Raw genomic sequence first — 17224 nt, 5'->3', positions numbered from 1 at the left:
GGCTTCAAACAGCATCTGGCCTCCTGCCTCCAATCGGTTCTCCACTAAACAGACAAAACAGACTTGGCAGCATTCAGCAATGCCCATCATATCCCTGCTCCTCAGGGACCCCAGAGAGAGTTCAAGCCCCTTACCTGGCCTTCAGATTTTCATACAGTCTGCCTCCAGCCCCTTTCCCTGATGCTTTCTCTCCATAAGATGTTCCCTCCGTCTGCCCACCTCAAACACACATGCCACTGCCACTCTGGACTACTTACTGCCCCAAATGTAAACCATGGGCTTATATCTTTGTGCTTTTTTCCATTTGGTTTGCTCAGTCTGGATTGCCCATTGTATCAATCCATTCTTTCAATGCTGTAAAGAAATGCTCAAGACTGGGTAATTTATAAAGAAAAGAGATTTAATTGGTTCATGGTTCTGCAGGCTGTACAGGAAGCATAATTGCTTCTACTTCTGGGGAGGTCTCAGGAAGCTTTCAATCATGGTGGAAGGCAAACGGGGAGTGAGGCATCTCACATGGTGGGAGTGGGAGCAAGAGAGAAGGAGGAGGTGCTACACACTTTCAAACAACCAGATCTCACGAGAACTCACTCACTATCACGATGACAGTACCAAGGGAGATGGTGCTAAACCATTCATGAAGGACCACCCCCCTGATTCAATCACTGCCCACCAGGCCACTCCTCTGACACAGGGAATGCTCACTCACCTGTGCACTCATTGCCACATCATAGGTACAGAGGGTGGTCCCGCCACCTGGTGAAGGAGATGCACGGACAAGATATGGCTGGATGTATGGGCAGGACATGTCTAGATGCACAGACAATATGTGGCCAAATTCTCCAAGGTACTAGACACAGACAATGAGTTTTCCAAATCCTGGAGGGCTGGGGTCACCTGCTTTCAGGCACTGGGGCCTCAGAATCAAAGGGACCTGGTTTACTGTCACCCTGTGTTGGCAGGACCCCCAGTCCCCTTTTCTCTGTGTTCTGTGATGGTGGTGAAGAGCACAAGTGTCATGTCAGACAGAACTGGGGAAAAAAACAGCTCTGTAACCCTGGGGGCATAATTTTATCTGTCTGAGCTTTAATTTCCTCTATCTGTCAAATAGAGTTAATGGTGGGACTGATGTCATAGGTTGTTAGAATTAAATGAGTCACTCCATATAATGTGCCTAGAATGATGCCAGGCACAAAATTTGAATCCAATAAGTGGTCACTGCCATTGTGGTTGGAAATACTTTGGCCATTTTTATTCTCCAGATTCCACCACACATCCAGCCTCTCCATTAGCTGGCACTGTGCGGCATGCATTCTCTTGGTAAGCCTCAGAGTCATTGAATAACTGTCCAGAGAGACAAAGCAAGGTGAAAATTACATCCAATCTTATGTTCACAGGGACCAGACGAGCAGATTCAGGGTTGGATTGGATTTGGTCATTCGTTTATTCATTCATTTAATTATCCACAATTATGTGTTGAGAAATTCTTGCGTGTCAGGCCCTGCTCTGGCTCTTAGACCCACAGTCAACAGCACAGAGATGGTGGTCCCTACCTTCAGAGAACTCATATTCCAGAGCAGTGCTGTTCAATAGAAATCCCACGGGCACATGTGTGACTATGATTTTCTTGTGGCCGCTTTTTTAAAAAGGTGCAAGGAAGCTTAATGATATATTTTATTTAGCCCAGTGTATCCAAAATATAATCATTCTGATATGTCATCAATATTAAAAATTAGTAATTGGATACTGTACATTCTTTTCTGTGCTAGGTCTTCTAAACCCAGTGTGTATTTTTCACACACAGCCCCTTTCAGTGTAGACCGGCCACAGTTCAGGCACTCAGTAGCCACAAGGTCTCTGTATTGGACAGAGCTGCTCTCTTGTGTGTGTGAGGGAGCACTATCTAGTTTATTAAATTTTTCATTTTAATCGGTATATTGAAGAGATACTTTCACTTCTATGCTTCTTGCAGCACACTATGCATAATAGCCAAGATTTAGAAGCAACCTAAGTGTCCACTAACAGACGAATGGATAAAGAAAATGTGGTACATACACACAATAGACAGCTGTTCAGCCATATAAAAAGAACGAGGTCCCGTCATTTCCAACAACATGGAAGGAACCAGAGGTCATCATATTAACCGAAACAAGCCAGATACAGAAAGACACACATCACATGTTCTCACTTATCTGTGGGAGCTAAGAAAGAAAACAATTGAACTCATGGAGATAGAGGTAGAAGGATGATTACCAGAGGCTGGGAAGGGTAGTCAGCGGAGATGGTTAATGGGTACAAAAAAATAGAAAGAATAAATAAGACCTAGTATTTGCTAGCACGACAGAGTGACTATAGTAAAATAATAATAATAATAATAATAATAATTGTTCATTTTTAAATAACTATAGAGTAGAATTGGATTATTTCAACACAAAAGATAAATGTTTGAGGTGATGGATACTCCATTTACCCTGATGTGATTGTTATGCATTGCATGCCTGTATCAAAATATCTCATGTACCTCATAAATATATACACCTACAATTTACCCACAGACATGAACACGCTTTGGTCTCCCCAATCCCACCCCTGCAAAGCCTTCACTGTTTTTCGAATCAAATCTAGGCAATAGGCAAATCTGGCTTCAGACCCCAGCTCTTCTAATTATTAGCTGTGAAAAAGTGAGCAAGAGCCTTGTTTCGTTCGATTTCCTAGGGCTGCCGTTACAAAGTACCATAAAGGGCGGGGGTGCTTAAAATAACAGAAATGTATTCTCTGACACTTCTAAAACCAAAAGTCCAAAATCAAGGTGTTGGCAGGGCCACGCTCTCTCTAGAGGCTTGCAGAGAACCCATTTCACACCGTTCTCTTAGCTTCTGGTGTTGCCAGAAGTCCATCTACAAGCCAAGTCCATTCCTTGGCTTGTAGATGCGCCCCTGCGGTCTCTGTCTCCATCATCACAGAGCATTCACCTGTGCGTCTGTGTCCTCATGTGGCATTCTCCTCTCTACGTGCACCTGTCTCTGTATCTCTTCTCTTCTTAAAGGATAACATCCATATCAGATTAAAGGCCTGCCCTACTCCAGTATGACCTCATCTTAAATCACATCTTGATTACATCTGCAAAGACCCTGTTTCTAAATGGGGTCACATTCACAGGTACCAGGGGTTAGGACTTCAACCTATCTTTTTGGGGTGCACAATTTAATGAGCAACACAGGGTCATTGTGAGGATTCGACAATCCACTGTGTACAAATGCTCTGACATCTCAAAGAGGCTCCTTTTATAGGCTACCTTGGATTTTCTCTGCTGGCATCTTGGCCGCTAGATCTGTGTTTGCCCTTACAGCTGACACCGGCCACCTCTGGCAGCTCCCATCACCCCCAGACTTGCCAGCTGCAGGGCATGTGACTCAAACTAGAAATGCACAAGAGATGACTCCCCATGGAGCAAGCTTAGCTATTGGGGGCCTCAAAATGGGAAAGAAGCAGAAGAGGTGTTTGCCCTCCTGTAGAGCCCTGCTCAGGGGGCAGAGGTCCGTAAGACCTCTTTGGGACTGTCCAGCAGGATGGAGCAACCTACAGGGCTGCTGCAGAACCGTGGTCACAACAAGAATGCATTCCTTCACATTACTCTCCTCCTTCACCACCGCACACCCTTTCCCTAGCGCCTTCTTCCCTGAGGTCGCACTCCCGCCCTGGTTTGAGCACACGATCCCTCAGATTTGCTTGTCGAGAGTACCTGGACGAAGATATTCAATAAAGGGAAATTCTATCACCTTTCCAGATTCCATCAAATGACATCACCTCCACCCCCATTCCGACCCCAGTTCCTTCACGCTCCCAGGGCACCCTGAACACTTACATCTATAGTAGCACTTAGCAGATCATAATTACTTGCTTCCTTGCCTGTCTCCTCCACCAGTCTGTGGCCCCTGCCATGAACTGCACTCTCTTCATGCTGTATCCCAGCACCTGGATGGACCATATTCTATTATCACTCTGTCCCAGGCATCCAGCACTCAGATATTTGATAAGTGACTTTCTGTGATTCAAGTAGCTGGGATCTGCTGACACAGGAGGAGGATGTCTATAAAATCTCTCCCATTCACTCCCACTCTGCCCCTGAGATAACACTTTTCTATCAGCTTACTGATGCCACAAACCATTTTTTCCTGGAGACAAAAATCATAATAAGAGATAAGATTTAAATGCAAATATGGCTAAGAGAGAAAGCATAAGTCCTTAAATTCTAACGAAGGTGTAAATGACTGATAGAATGGTTCTTTTCTGATAGGGAATGGGGAGTCACGGGGTGGTGGAGGTAGGGGGACAAAGGTGGGGCAGAGGTGGCCAGCCCAGGACACTTTATTCTCACATAGAATCAACACCATGCTGCCAGCCAAAGAGGCAGCTACCTTCTGGGGGCAATCTCAGGGGTGAAAATGCCTCTCCCCCAAGTTAGCTCTGCCATTGATCTGCTGTGTGCCCCAAACTCCCGCTCCTCCATGGATCAAGTATGCAGTGCAATGAAAGAAAACTCACGAAGCCAGAATACCTGGTTTTCCCACTGGCATTTCCACCTACTACTGTGTGAACTTGGGTGAAGCCTTTATTCACCCTCTCAGTTTCTTTAAACATAACATTAAGATGATGATGACGACGACACATTCTCTGGCTTATTTACAGGGTCATTGGAAAAATAAAAAAAAGTCACATGTATGAACCTGCCTCCCAGTATGTAAAGTGATTTACACATATAAGGCATGTATGTATGTGTTGAATGTATTTGAGACATGGTCTCTCTCTGTTGCCCAGGCTGAAGGGCAGTTGTGTGGTCATAGCTCACTGTAACCTTCAACTCCTGGGCTCAAGCAGTCATCCTGCCTCAGCCTTCTGAGTAGCTGGGACTACAGGTGGGAGCCACCACGCTTGGCTAAGTTTTTTGTATTTTTTGTAGAGACAGGATCTCACTGTGTTTCCCAGGCTGGTCTCCAACTCCTGGGCTCAAGCAAACCTCCCACCTCAGCCTCCCAAAGTGCTGGGATTACAGGTGTGAGCCACTGTGCCCAGCCAAGATAGTTATTATTTTTAGAACTGTGGTGAGGACCTTCTTTCTTAGAAATCTGTAACTCTCAGGGAGGGGACGTCAAGGGGCACAAATCCAGATCTGTCTGTGTCCCTCTCGACCACTCACCCCCATGGGCACCATTCTGCCTCTAGGGTTCTGGGCGCTAGGAGTCCATCTGCCCCTCAGGCGAAGGGAAGCTGTCACTATTCCTCTATGTACTGTCACTCAAAGCTCCTGTTCCCAGCCCCAAAACCCCAGGAGAATCTGAGCTCTAGGCCTTTCTCCCAGAGTCAACAGGCTCCCCCAAAATGACTAAAACTCTGCCTGAATTGGAAGCTATGGAGCACTCAGTTCTCACCTCAGCTTTAACTTCTCGGGGTGTTTGCTAGACACAGGCTTTCCTCTTTGGGGGCAAGTTTTAATGAAGAAATCTGGAAAGTGAATAGGGCCACAGTGTAAAACCAGAAAAGTAAAAGCCACGGCAGTGTCTCCTCCCAGGGAGGGTTTCTGTTCTCTACAGGAAACACCCCAAAAGCTAGACTTTTCCTTTCTAACTCTGCATTCCTCCTTGCACACTGCCATTTCTGGACTTTCAGTGAGTCGAGGCAGTTACAAAAGCCTGCCCAGGTTCAAGGGGAGGGAACACAGACCCCGGCTTCAATGCAGGTGTGTCTCATTATAAAAATGTCCCCAGTGTAAGAGCAGCGTGGAGGATGGGCTATATGTTGGTGTGGCTATCTCTGGAAAATACTAACTGCCACACTAGCTCTTTAATGAGGAGGAAGAAATGTTCATTAAAAACTATTAACTCAGGCTAAAATATAAAACAGAACATAGTGAATTATTATAAACATTCATACTGCAAGAAAACAGCATGTTTGCCCAAGCATCCCCTTAGAATACATCTTGATAATGATAATAACAATTTGCTAAGAGCTTCCCAGCTATCAAACGTCTCCCCATCATTACCTCCTTCCATCCAGCAATGCTGTGAAGCAAGTACATCCACTTCCCTGCTAGGGAGATGGCAGTCCACAGCAGTACCTCACCCTGACTCACACATTTGTTAGTGTGAGTTTTGGAGACTGAACCCAAGGCTTCTGACTCTAATTATGCTTTTCTGTCCACATCTGACCAGCAACCAGTTTGAGTGATATTTAGGATCCGTTTCATAGAGTTTGAAAGTCAATACGAAATGTTCAGTTTAGTGATCTGGCTGTGGCTTTACCGCAGTTTGAGTCTGAGCAAATCACTTTCCTCTCTGAGTGTCAGTTTCACCATCTGTAAATGCAGAAGATTGCACTAAAGGAATTGAAACTTTTTCCATTTAAAGAAAAATGTAAGCAATCACACCCTTTCTCCAGGCAAAATCTTATATGAGGATTCCTACTGTATGAAACATCTGTTCAAAAATAGAGCTTCGCTACCAACCAAAGCTAAACATGCAGCCACCCAGTAACCCTGCAATACCACTCGGGGTATACACCCAACAGAAATATGTTCATTTTTTCCCCAAAAAGCCTGTGCAAGAGTGTTCATAGCAGCTATGTTCACAACACCAAAATGTGGAAACAACCCGAACGCCCATCGAAAGCAGAAAAGCTAAATAAATTCTGGTATAGTCACACAACAGAACACTACATAGCAATGAAAAAGAGTGGACTGCTCCTACAGGCAAGAAAACGGATGAATCTCCCAGACATCATTTTGAACAAAAGAAGCTAGACACAATGAATGCATGCTCTATAATTCCATTTATATGAATTCAAAAATAGATAATATGAAAATGGTGGTTCTCTTTCATGAGAGCATTGATGGGAAAGAACCAGAGAGAGCTTACTGGGACTCTGGAAAGATTCTTGATCTGTGGTTACATGGATGCATAAGTTTATAGAAACTCATCAGGCTTTATTTTATTTTATCTCATGTATCTTTTGAGACAGGGCCTCACTCTGTCACCCAGGCTGGAGTGCAGTGACACAATCAAAGCTCACCGCAGCCTCAACCTCACGGACTCAAGCGATCCACCCACCTCAGCCTCCTGAGTAGCTGAGACTACAGGCATGAGCCACCATGCCCAGCTAATTTTTGTATTTCTTGTAGAGATGAGTTTTCACCATGTTGCCTAGACTGGTCTTGAACTCCTGAGCTCAAGCTATCTGCCCACCTCAGCTTCCCAAAGTGCTGGGATTACAGGCATGCACCACCGTGTCCAGCCTCATCACATGAATTGAGATTCACGTGCTTTATTATACATAAGTTGTACCTCAACGACAACAACAAAAGGGGTAAAAAGAGAAATGGAATGACTTTGGTTGTCGCAAACCAGAAGGTCTTGAAGACCCCTTTGCTCAGCCTCCCTCCCACTGCCTCTATCCATTGGCACCCTTGAAGGACTCTACTAAGCTTCCATGGGTACAGTTTAAAAGGCCATCAGACTAGACCATGTCTAAGGAACTCCCAGCCCTGACAGTCTGTGATTCACCTTTGGGATTCAGATCCAAATGCCTTTCCCTAGAAACCATCTGATATGGTTTGGATTTGTGTCCCCACAAATCTCAGGTTGAGTTGTTATCTCCAGTGTTGAAGGTGGGGCCTGATGGGAGGTGATTGGATCACGGGAGCAGTTTCTCATGAATGGTTTAGCACCATCCCCTTGGTGACGTTCTCATGAGAGTGAGTGAGCTTTCACAAGATCTGTTTGTTTAAAAGCATGCAGCACCTCCTCCCCTCACTCTATTTTGCTCCTGCTCCTGCTCCATGAAACACCTCACTCCCCCTTTGCCCTCTGCCACGATTGGAAGCTTCCAAAGGCCTTCCCAGAATCAGAAGCTGCTTTGCTTCCTGTACAGCCTGCAGAACTGTGAGCCAATTAAACTTCTTTTCTTTATAAATAACCCAGTCTCAGGTGTACCTTTATACCAGCGCAAGAACGGACTAACACATCGTCCTATAGGTGACAACTGTTTCAAATGTCCAAATCCCCACTCCATGGTTACCTTTTCTCACCCTGTTCTTGTTACCTTCTTCCCTACCCTCCAATGCCCAAAACCCACACACTGACCCCAGGACCACAGCCTCCTACTCAACCCTCCTTAAGCATCACCATCTGCTCCCAAAGTCCCACGGGGCCCCTGCAAGCTTACCTCCTGGTGTGAGCCCAGGCTCCAGAGTTCACCCACCTAGATCCAGATCCTGGCTCCTCTACTTGTAGCTGGATGTGCTTTTTATTTACACATTGAGGTTGACTAATGGTACATATCGTTGAATTGTTAGGAAGATTAAGATAGTACCATGGAAAACACTTCGCACAGTGTCTGATGCGTCCTAAGTGCTCAAGAAGTATTAGCTAGTGTTCTGATCATTGTTATCTGTCCCCCTCCTGTTCTATCATCACACACACATGGCTCGAAGAGAGACAACAACTTTTTAAAATTTAACAATAGGCCAGATGTGGTGGCTCACACTTGTAATCCCAGGACTTTAGGAGGCTTAGGTGAGAGGATCGATTCTTGAGCCCAGGAATTTGAGACTAGCCTGGGCAACATAGTGAAACTCCATCTCTATTTAAAAAAAAAAAAAAATTAGCCAGGCATGGTGGCATGCACCTGTCATCCCAGCTACTTGGGAGGCTGAGGTAGGAGAATGGCTTGAGCCCAGGAGGTTGAGGCTGCAGTGAGCCAAGGTCGTGTCACTGCACTCCAGCTTGGGCAACAGAGAGAGTCCCCATCTCAAAATAATAATAATAACAATAACAATAATCTAGTAGAGCGTTTACCACAGCTTTGCTGGACATCCTCCTCACAGCTTTTTTGAGTAGACTTCGAGTTGTGTGCCCAAAGTCACACAAACGATCAAGGCTGGAGTCAAAATTTAAATTCAAGCCCTATTGACTCCAAAGCCCATAGTCTGAGCCTCCATGCTATTTGCTTAAGAAACTGTGTAACGCAGTTGATGGAGAGGGTACTTAATCTAAAGGAGTGAGCATCTGCTGGGGCCACTGATGTGATAGAAAGAATTTAGAATCAGACAGATCTAGGTCCAAATCTGGGGCTGTGTGCTTTACCAGCTGCACAGGCTTGCACTAACTGCCTTAACTGTTTCAAGCCTCAGTTAGCTCACCTGTAACTTGAGATGCCATTGTGGAAGGCATTAAATGAACTTCATAATATAGCCAAAAATTTTAAAAAGCTAACCCTGGGGATTTCCAACATCAGGTGATGCAGATGGAGAGTGATTTGAGGAAGGGAATATATACTTCATCCATGCTTCACTCAGATCTCCCTCCAGTTCAAAACAGAACCCTTCACCCAAGGACAGCCCCTCCTAAGATTGGGGACTTTTTTAAAAAAATCAAAAGATGCCTAAGTTGCAAATGTTAACTTTGTGGTTCTGGTCTCTCTTCCTCTGTTGTCAGTTTTAAAACAGTTGCTAAAAACTAACATCCCCTCTCACCCTATCTTCCTCTTCTTGTTTGCAAGACAGAGCCTATTAGAGAATTCAAGGCAGTTTTGCTTTCAAATGGCCCATCTTTCTGATTCCCTCTTCTCTCTCAGTCTGAGCTCAGCATGACTTTCCCTCCCTACCTCTTTCTGCTCTACACACACAGCTATGCTGTATGTGAGGGCAATTCGGGTGACACCCTAGACTGTATGATTTTACACTCCCAGTTTGCAGCAAGAAGCAGGTAGCAGAAGTGGATTCTCAAAGGGAATCAGAAGGGGAAAAGAATTTGGCCGTCAATGTGGGTAAAAAAAGCCAGACACTCATATACACCCCACCTAAACATAATCCTTCGCCACCCCCAAGAGGTAAGTGAGGCAGTCCTGTTCTCTTGCTCACTTCCACGTAACTTGCTACAAAGTCTTTTGGCGACACTCCCTTTGTTGCCTTTAATGCGTTTCCTTTAATGACCCACATAATGAGATTGCACCTCTCCAGGCCTGAATAAATGTCATCCTGTGAAGTGGGCATCCTCAAGGAGCTGGGAAGAGCACAGCCTTTCTGGAAGGGCATTTTGGCTAAGAATTAAGTCTTTTAAAGGCTGATACCCAATAACTACAATTGTACCTAGTTTATCAAGGAGTCTCAGCTTACCACTGTTTCAAACACAAAATTGCCACAAACTGTGTGTTCTCAAATCCTCTTTAATGGTGCTTGACATCATCTTAGTGCAATTCCATTTATTTCCAGTTATTAAGGGTTATTCGGTGACATTTTTGTTTCTGTAGGACTCAGTTCCATGCATTTAGAAACTTGAAACTTGTTTTCAAATAATGACTCTCTTTTCCTCGTGACGCCTAAACACATAAACAAACCTAGACTTGAGTTTCTAAGCTGCTTAAAGGTTGTGGGGGAAAGAGTATGGTCTCTTCTCACCATGCCATCTCCTATGCACATGCCCTCTGATGTTAGGGCAGGATGGAAAGAGGGAAGGACAGAGATGTCTCCTCATTTAGCTGCTTATGATGAGGAGCTGATCCTTTTTATTTCAGTGGTTACTGGTTCCTGGATATGCAGACTGGGCTTTGACTCCTGCCATGTGGGTCCTTCATGGGGCTCATCCATTGGGTTCTTTGGAGAATGTTGTAGGGCCATCCCCTGCATGTTCATCTAAATGGATGGCCTGGCTAGGGCTCTAGCTGCTTCCTTTCCTTTTCCTCCCCAACCACAGTCTTCCCCACACTTTCCTTCTGCCAGGAGCATCTCATCCAGTGGGCAACCCACTTGGGGAATAATGGCAGAACAGCTCAAGTCCCACTTTCCAAGGTGTTCCCCTGACCCAGGGGAAATGTATGTGTCCTTGACATACCTGAGAAGTCACAGACCCCTATGTCCATGTCCTAAGCAGCATCAGGTGCTTCTGCTGGTACAAGACTCAAAAGCCATGAAAGGAAAGATAACAGACCCCAAATTAATGGAGTTGACACTGGAGGAATAGGAATCCTACTTGTCAAATAATTCTCTTTGGGCGTCTCTCTCTTGGTTTTAGGGAAGGAAAATACCCATACCTCCTTCTTCTCTCTTATGGAGAAGTGATGAGAAAAGTCCTATACTAAAGAATTAGTAAATGAATAAGTTCTACGGATGTATTCACAGAGTTGATGGATTATTTTAATGGTATGATATGTTAAATGAAAAGACCAGTGTAGCAGGTTGCATTTTCCAACATGGCGGAAACATCATCACCTATCTCACAGGCTCTCATTACCATGTGACCTTGACAATTCTCCTATCAAATGATGGGGTCTTTGTCACCTCCCCTTGAAGCTGGGCAGATCTTAGTGTCTGCGTCGACCAAGAATAGTGCAGAACTAACATTATGTGACTTTCAAGGCTGACTCATTAAAATGCCATACACTTTCATCTTGCTCTCTTGAGATGCTCACTCTTGGGACCCAGGCATCATGCTGTGACAAGGCCCAAGGCACCATGTGGACAGGCCATGAGTAGGTGTTTCAGTGGATGTCCCCAGCTGACATCTCAGCTGATGACTTACATCAACTGCCAGGCATGTAAGCGATAATCCTCTTAATAATTCTAGCCCTCACCCACGAAGCCATCCCCAACCTCTGTATCTCCCCATTTGAGGCCCCAGACATCATGGAACAAAAACAAGTGATTATACCATGATAGTCTCAAATCCCTGATCTGCAGAATCTGTGGACACAATAAATTGTTGTTGATTAACCTGTAAGTTTGGAATGATTTGTTATGCAGCAATAGTAACTGAAACAAACAAGATACCAAATTGTCCACAGAACATAATCCATGTATTTCATATATATATGGTAGGGTGGGAAATATTTGACACTGACTGCAGATGCCTCTGTCTTCTAAGAGGAGAAGCATAGTTAATATCAATGAGAAAATAAATCTCTATCAGACTCTATTTCACTTGCAGACTGGTGGAGAGACATGAAGAAAATATGGGAATTTCTAAGCCTCCACTTTCTCTTCTTCATTAATAATGATTGAAACTCAGAGTGGGTGACCCTTGGTGTGAATGGTACTTAATAGTAGATACAGAAAAGAGGTCTAGGACTGTGTAGGGGCTGTAGATCTAAATTGCCTTCTAGGATAAATGAGAGAATTTGAATGTTTTACGGACAGAGAAGGCAAACAACAAGGTAGAAGGCTGGAATCTTCCAAGAAAAGTGGTCGGTGAGAACAACATTCCCTACAGCAAGGCTGTTAAGGGACTTTTCAGGAGAGAGATATATAAGATCTAATTTTATCTCTTCTTTTAATTTTTAAACTTTTTTTCTTCCTTCTAAGGAAAGCAACACTAATATGATCTAATTTTAAACTCGGCATTTTTATGATTTTTTAAAAATCCCTCCTGAGTCCCCACACTGAGTAAAGTTTGCCATGTGTACCTTTCTTGGGAGAAGGGCCTGGTGGGAACAAAACACAGAGGCCAAGTTTGACATGAAGCTCAGTGACTTGCATAGGGAGAGCAGGGTGCTGTCCCTTCATGTGAGACCGTGAATTCAGAGCTCCTCGGGGGTGGACATCTGGAGCCAGAACAAATCATGGGACTGTCAGCCTCAGAGACAGCGGGGCTCTCAGTGAGCAAGCTGGACTTCCCACAGAAAATAGGAGAAAGAGCTTAAGTCACTATTGTTTAAACCTCAAAGTACAGGGCCACCTCAACTGTTGTCTTAATTATAAACAACAGAGTAGCTTCTTGAGTGGCATCTTGCCCAGGGGTTAGCTCGCCAAGTCAGCACACCAGGTAAAAAAAGTCAAAAGTCAAAATGCCCTTGAAATCCCTTAGCAGAATGCTACATGGGAGATGGCCATTTCTCAGTAAGTTTTGCCATGGCCATTGTGTCCCTAACAGTTCAATAAATCCTTGACTCTTAGTTTGACCGTCAGTTGAAGCAGCTGGTTTCAGTGACAGATTATGTCAAACCAAAAATACATATTTTTAAATTGAAACCCAGAATGTCCATGGTAAGATGTTTACACACTGAAAAGTTCCCTGGAACTGAGGTCCAAGGGAAGAACAGAAGATTCCTCCCACTCCCTTCTCACACTCACTCCCAGGCAGCCACTTACTCTGTGGAATGGTAAACAGAATCACACACTAGATTCTCTCCTTTCCTTCCTCTTCTCTATCTTGCTTACAGAGTTGAACTTTATTGGATGTACGACACAGCACTCTAGAAAAATATTAAAAATACTTATGTTAGGCAAAAATACTGGAAGGGAATACACCACCATCTTAGCAGTGGCAGTCTTTAGATACTCTGTTATTCACATTTTTTACAATATGCACATAAAATTTCTATCATGGTGAGTACCCCATTGGGGAGTTGTAGGGATTAGTAGTACTTAAAACAGCACATGCACAAACAGCAGGCCCTCAATATAATTTATCTTATTATTATTACCAGGAAAGAACAAAGTTTACCTCAAAGCGAGGTGAAGGAGATGGCAGTCTACCTGCCAGGGAGTCCCCTGTAAACCTGTGGGAGGCTTTCATTACCCGCCCCACTCCTGACTGCGATGTTTTGTTGAGTGAAGATCCTGCAGGGTTATATTGGCCAGGTGTCAAGAAGGAGAAAACCCCAACAAAGATTGAGAATATTAGGAGAAAACGGGAAGGTAGAAAGTGGAGGCTAGGAAGTAACCCAAATTTCCAGGAGTCTTATCAATGCTGTCACACAGGGCCAGGAACAGTTCTGGGTAGGACTCCTCCTTGGAGCAACAGAAGGAAGGCTGGCTGAGATTAGGTTTGACAGACCTGGGATCTGAATTCCAGCTCTGCCCCTTGAACAAATGATTTCATTTTCCTTTCCCTCAGTTTCCACATCTAGAAAATGAAGGCTGATCGTAACATCCACCCTATCAGAATGCTGTAATAATAGGTACTACATCTGCAGAATGCTTTAGCACAGTGCCCGGCACATAACAAGATCTCAACAAATGTTAACGGCTGTTATTATCTGCACCCTGAAATTCCCAAATAATTGCATGTGGTTTCTGGGCACTTGAATTGATTCTGTGTGTTTCTATTTACAGACATAGAATACTCCGCTGTTTAGGAGCATATCTTTGCAATGCAAATGGAAATGTGTTACCGTCTATCTAACTGGCTAATAATGGTGCCTGAAATTGGTTAAAATGTGGCCAAATGGACACATCCTGCTCTGCTAACAGGAATGCAAATGGCTTAATCTCTGGGAAGACTGATATGACAACATGTGTCAGTCCCTTAAAGATGACCACGTGGGGCCAAGTAGGTGGGCAGAGGGAGACAGGTGGTGGCAAGGGGTTGAGCAGAGGTGGGGGCAGGATGGCTGGGAGATGTGAAATGCAGAAACTAGGATGGATCCCATGGAATCAATATATCTCCAAGGAGTCCCAGAAATTCCGGGGGTCGGGGGGATATTATAAAACACGTGGTCAAACAAATCAAGGCTGGGATTATTATATGAGTGTTAGAGAGAATGCTGATTCTTTAAGACTGGAGACACCAAAGAAAAGTACTTCCCCATGCTGACTGCATATCCTTACCTGGAGTCTCAGAGGCATCTCCAATTTAGCACACCCACGAAAGACCTACCAACTTACCACACCTCCCACTCAAACTGTTCATCTCTCAACATTCCGCTCAAAAAAAAAAAAAAAAAAAAAAAGGCACCACCGTTAACCTGGTTGTTCAAGCTCCAACTTAAGAAGCCATCCTTGATTTCTGCTTTCATTTTACCATCACTACCAAGGACATCACATCCAGTCCCTCAACAGGTCCTGTTTCTTCTGCTTCCAGAACAGATCCCGAATCCAGCCACTTCTCTCAGTCTCCACTCTGTCACCCAGGCAGGGGTGCAGTGGTGTGACCATAGCTCAATGAAGCCTTGAACTTCTAGGTTCAAGTGATCCTCCCACCTCAGTTTCCTGAGTAGCTGGGATGAAAGGCACGTGCCACCACATTTGGCTATTTTTGTGTGTGTTTTTTTAGAGACAGAGTCTTGCTGTGTTGCTCAGGCTCATCTTGAACTCCTGGCAAAAAGTGATCCTCCTGCCTCGACCTCCCAAGTAGCTGGGATTATATTCACAAGCCACTGTGCCTGACAATTTTGCCTATCATCTTACCTGTTCTACTCTTATCCCTTTCAAACCATTCTATAGGTAACAGCTTGAATGCTCTTTTAAAAATAGAAACTATACTGAGTCACTCAATTGACCAGATTAAAACTCATCGATTTCTTCATGTTGTCTACCTCTTTCTCTTTGTCTACCATGCATTTCCCCTTGACTACTAACCCACAGTCAAGTCAACAGGTCTTCTCTCTGTATCCCCAGCACAGCATACTCAGGATTCTCTAGCTGGAGTGCTTCTTCTTTGGCTCTTCTCCAGGTCTTTCCTCAAAGAGGTTTTCCTTCACTAGAATAGCCACAGACACCCCTCTAGTCACTATCACAATAATTTGTTCTACTTTGTTCATAGCACTTATCTCCATCTGAAATTCTTTCATTTGTTTACTTGTATATTGTTTACATTTCCCCCACCAACACACATATGCAGGACTAGAATATGAGCTTTGTGAGGGCAGAAGCCTGCTTGCCTTGCTCACTTTATCCTCAGCACTTGTTACATGGCAAATGCTCACTAATTAATTGAGAAAAAAAAATCAATAAATGAATACCTGGGTCATACAAGTTTCTGGACCTCACACTCCAGCTCCCTCTAGTCTTTTATGACTTCAGTGTTGGTGGAGAACAAAAGCAGAGAAGGGAGAGAGGAGCAGGCCACTGGTTCTGATGGAGAGATGAAGATAAATGTTTCTTGTTTAACCAAAGAGAAAGCCAGAGGGAAGTTCAGGGTTTGGTCTGGGCTTGCAGAGCAAGTTGGTGGCAGATTGAGATGCTAAGGCTTCTAATACTTGGCACTTGTCTAGTTGCCTACTCCAGATGTGTCTTGTCACCATCACTACAGTGCTATGTCACAATGGTGCACAAAGAACTAACTTCATCCCAAAGGAACTCCTCTTGTGACATCTGATCACATGGCATACAGGAAGTTGGTTAATTAATAAGCATTCAAATGATGAAGTGTTGAAATATTATGAGGCTGCCCAACAGAGCTGAAACTTCCTTAACTTAGTATTTGCTATAGTTTGAATGTGTCCCCGAAAGAGCATGCACTGGAAATTTAATACCCAGTTCAACAGTGTTAGGAGGTGGAGCTTAATGAGAAGTGAGTAGACCATGAGAGCAATACTCTCATGAATGAATTAATGCGTTTATTGCAGGAGTGGGTTCTTTATAAAAGGGTAACTTTGGTCCCCTTTTCTCCCTCTCTCTCTCTCTCTTGCTCTCTCTCTCTGCTCTTCCGCCATAGGAAAACGCAGCAAGACCCTCACCACGTGCAGCCCCTCGATCTTGGACTTTCCAGCCTCCAGAACCATGAGCTGACTGATTTATGTTTATTATAAATTACCCAGTCTGTGGTATTCTGTTACAGCAGCACAAAACAGACTAAGACAGAAAATTGGCAATAAGAGGTGGAACTGTTACTATAACAAACACCTGAAAATGTGGAAGCAGCTTCAGAATTATGCAATTGAACAGAAGCTGAAAAACTTTGGAGGAGCAGGCTACAAAATGCCAAAATTACTATAAATGGACCTTGAGGATGATGCTGGTAAGGGCTCAAAAGAAGAGGAGAGCTGTAGAGGAAGTCTGAAACTTTACTTAAGTGATCATAATCAGAATGTTCATAAATATATGAGCAGTAAAGGTCATACTGATTGGGCCTCAGATAGAAATTGAAGAATACTTTATTGAAAACTGAAGTCATGGCCATCCTTGTTGTGAAGTGGCAAAGAACTTGGCTGAATTATGTGCGTGCTCAAGAGCTTTACGGAAGGCAGAATTTAAGAGCAATGAACTAGGGTGTCTGGTGGAGGAAATATCTAAGCAAAATACTGAAGGAGCAGCATGGCTTCTCTTAACTGCATAAAGTAAAATGCAAGAAAAAGAAATCATTTAAAGACAGAATTTAAAATTAAAAGAGAAATAGAGATTTGGAGGACTCTCAGACTGGCTATATAGTAGAGAATAAAAGAAGCTTTTTTTTTTTTTAAGAGAAAAAAATGTTTTAGGAAACCAAGGGTGTGGCCAAGGGACTATTTGATAAGG

The 17224-nt window shown here is 44.0% G+C and overlaps 1 long non-coding RNA gene across 4 annotated transcripts in view; it reads right to left on the bottom strand.

The window, feature by feature from the left end:
• LOC110743562 overlaps positions 1-16534 on the bottom strand; it is a 98873-nt gene extending 82339 nt beyond the window's left edge. For 2 of the 4 annotated variants that reach the window (XR_002522835.2, XR_002522834.2), the window contains exons 1-3: positions 15730-16428; positions 13136-13239; positions 10884-10948 (exon numbers count right to left, since the gene is read on the bottom strand). This is a non-coding gene — a long non-coding RNA (uncharacterized LOC110743562). Of the gene's footprint in view, positions 1-5429; positions 5503-6040; positions 6353-10883; positions 10949-12450; positions 12589-13135; positions 13240-15729 lie in introns of all 4 variants that reach the window. The other 2 variants (XR_002522837.2, XR_002522836.2) reach the window with 2 other exon arrangements.
• Between the last annotated feature and the right edge of the window lie 690 nt (positions 16535-17224).

This window comes from Papio anubis, chromosome 5 (assembly GCF_008728515.1).
Source record: "Papio anubis isolate 15944 chromosome 5, Panubis1.0, whole genome shotgun sequence".
NCBI classification, from domain to species: domain Eukaryota; kingdom Metazoa; phylum Chordata; class Mammalia; order Primates; family Cercopithecidae; genus Papio; species Papio anubis.
The sequence above is the reverse complement of the archived record's forward strand: the minus strand, read 5'-3'. Positions and strand labels throughout refer to the sequence as shown.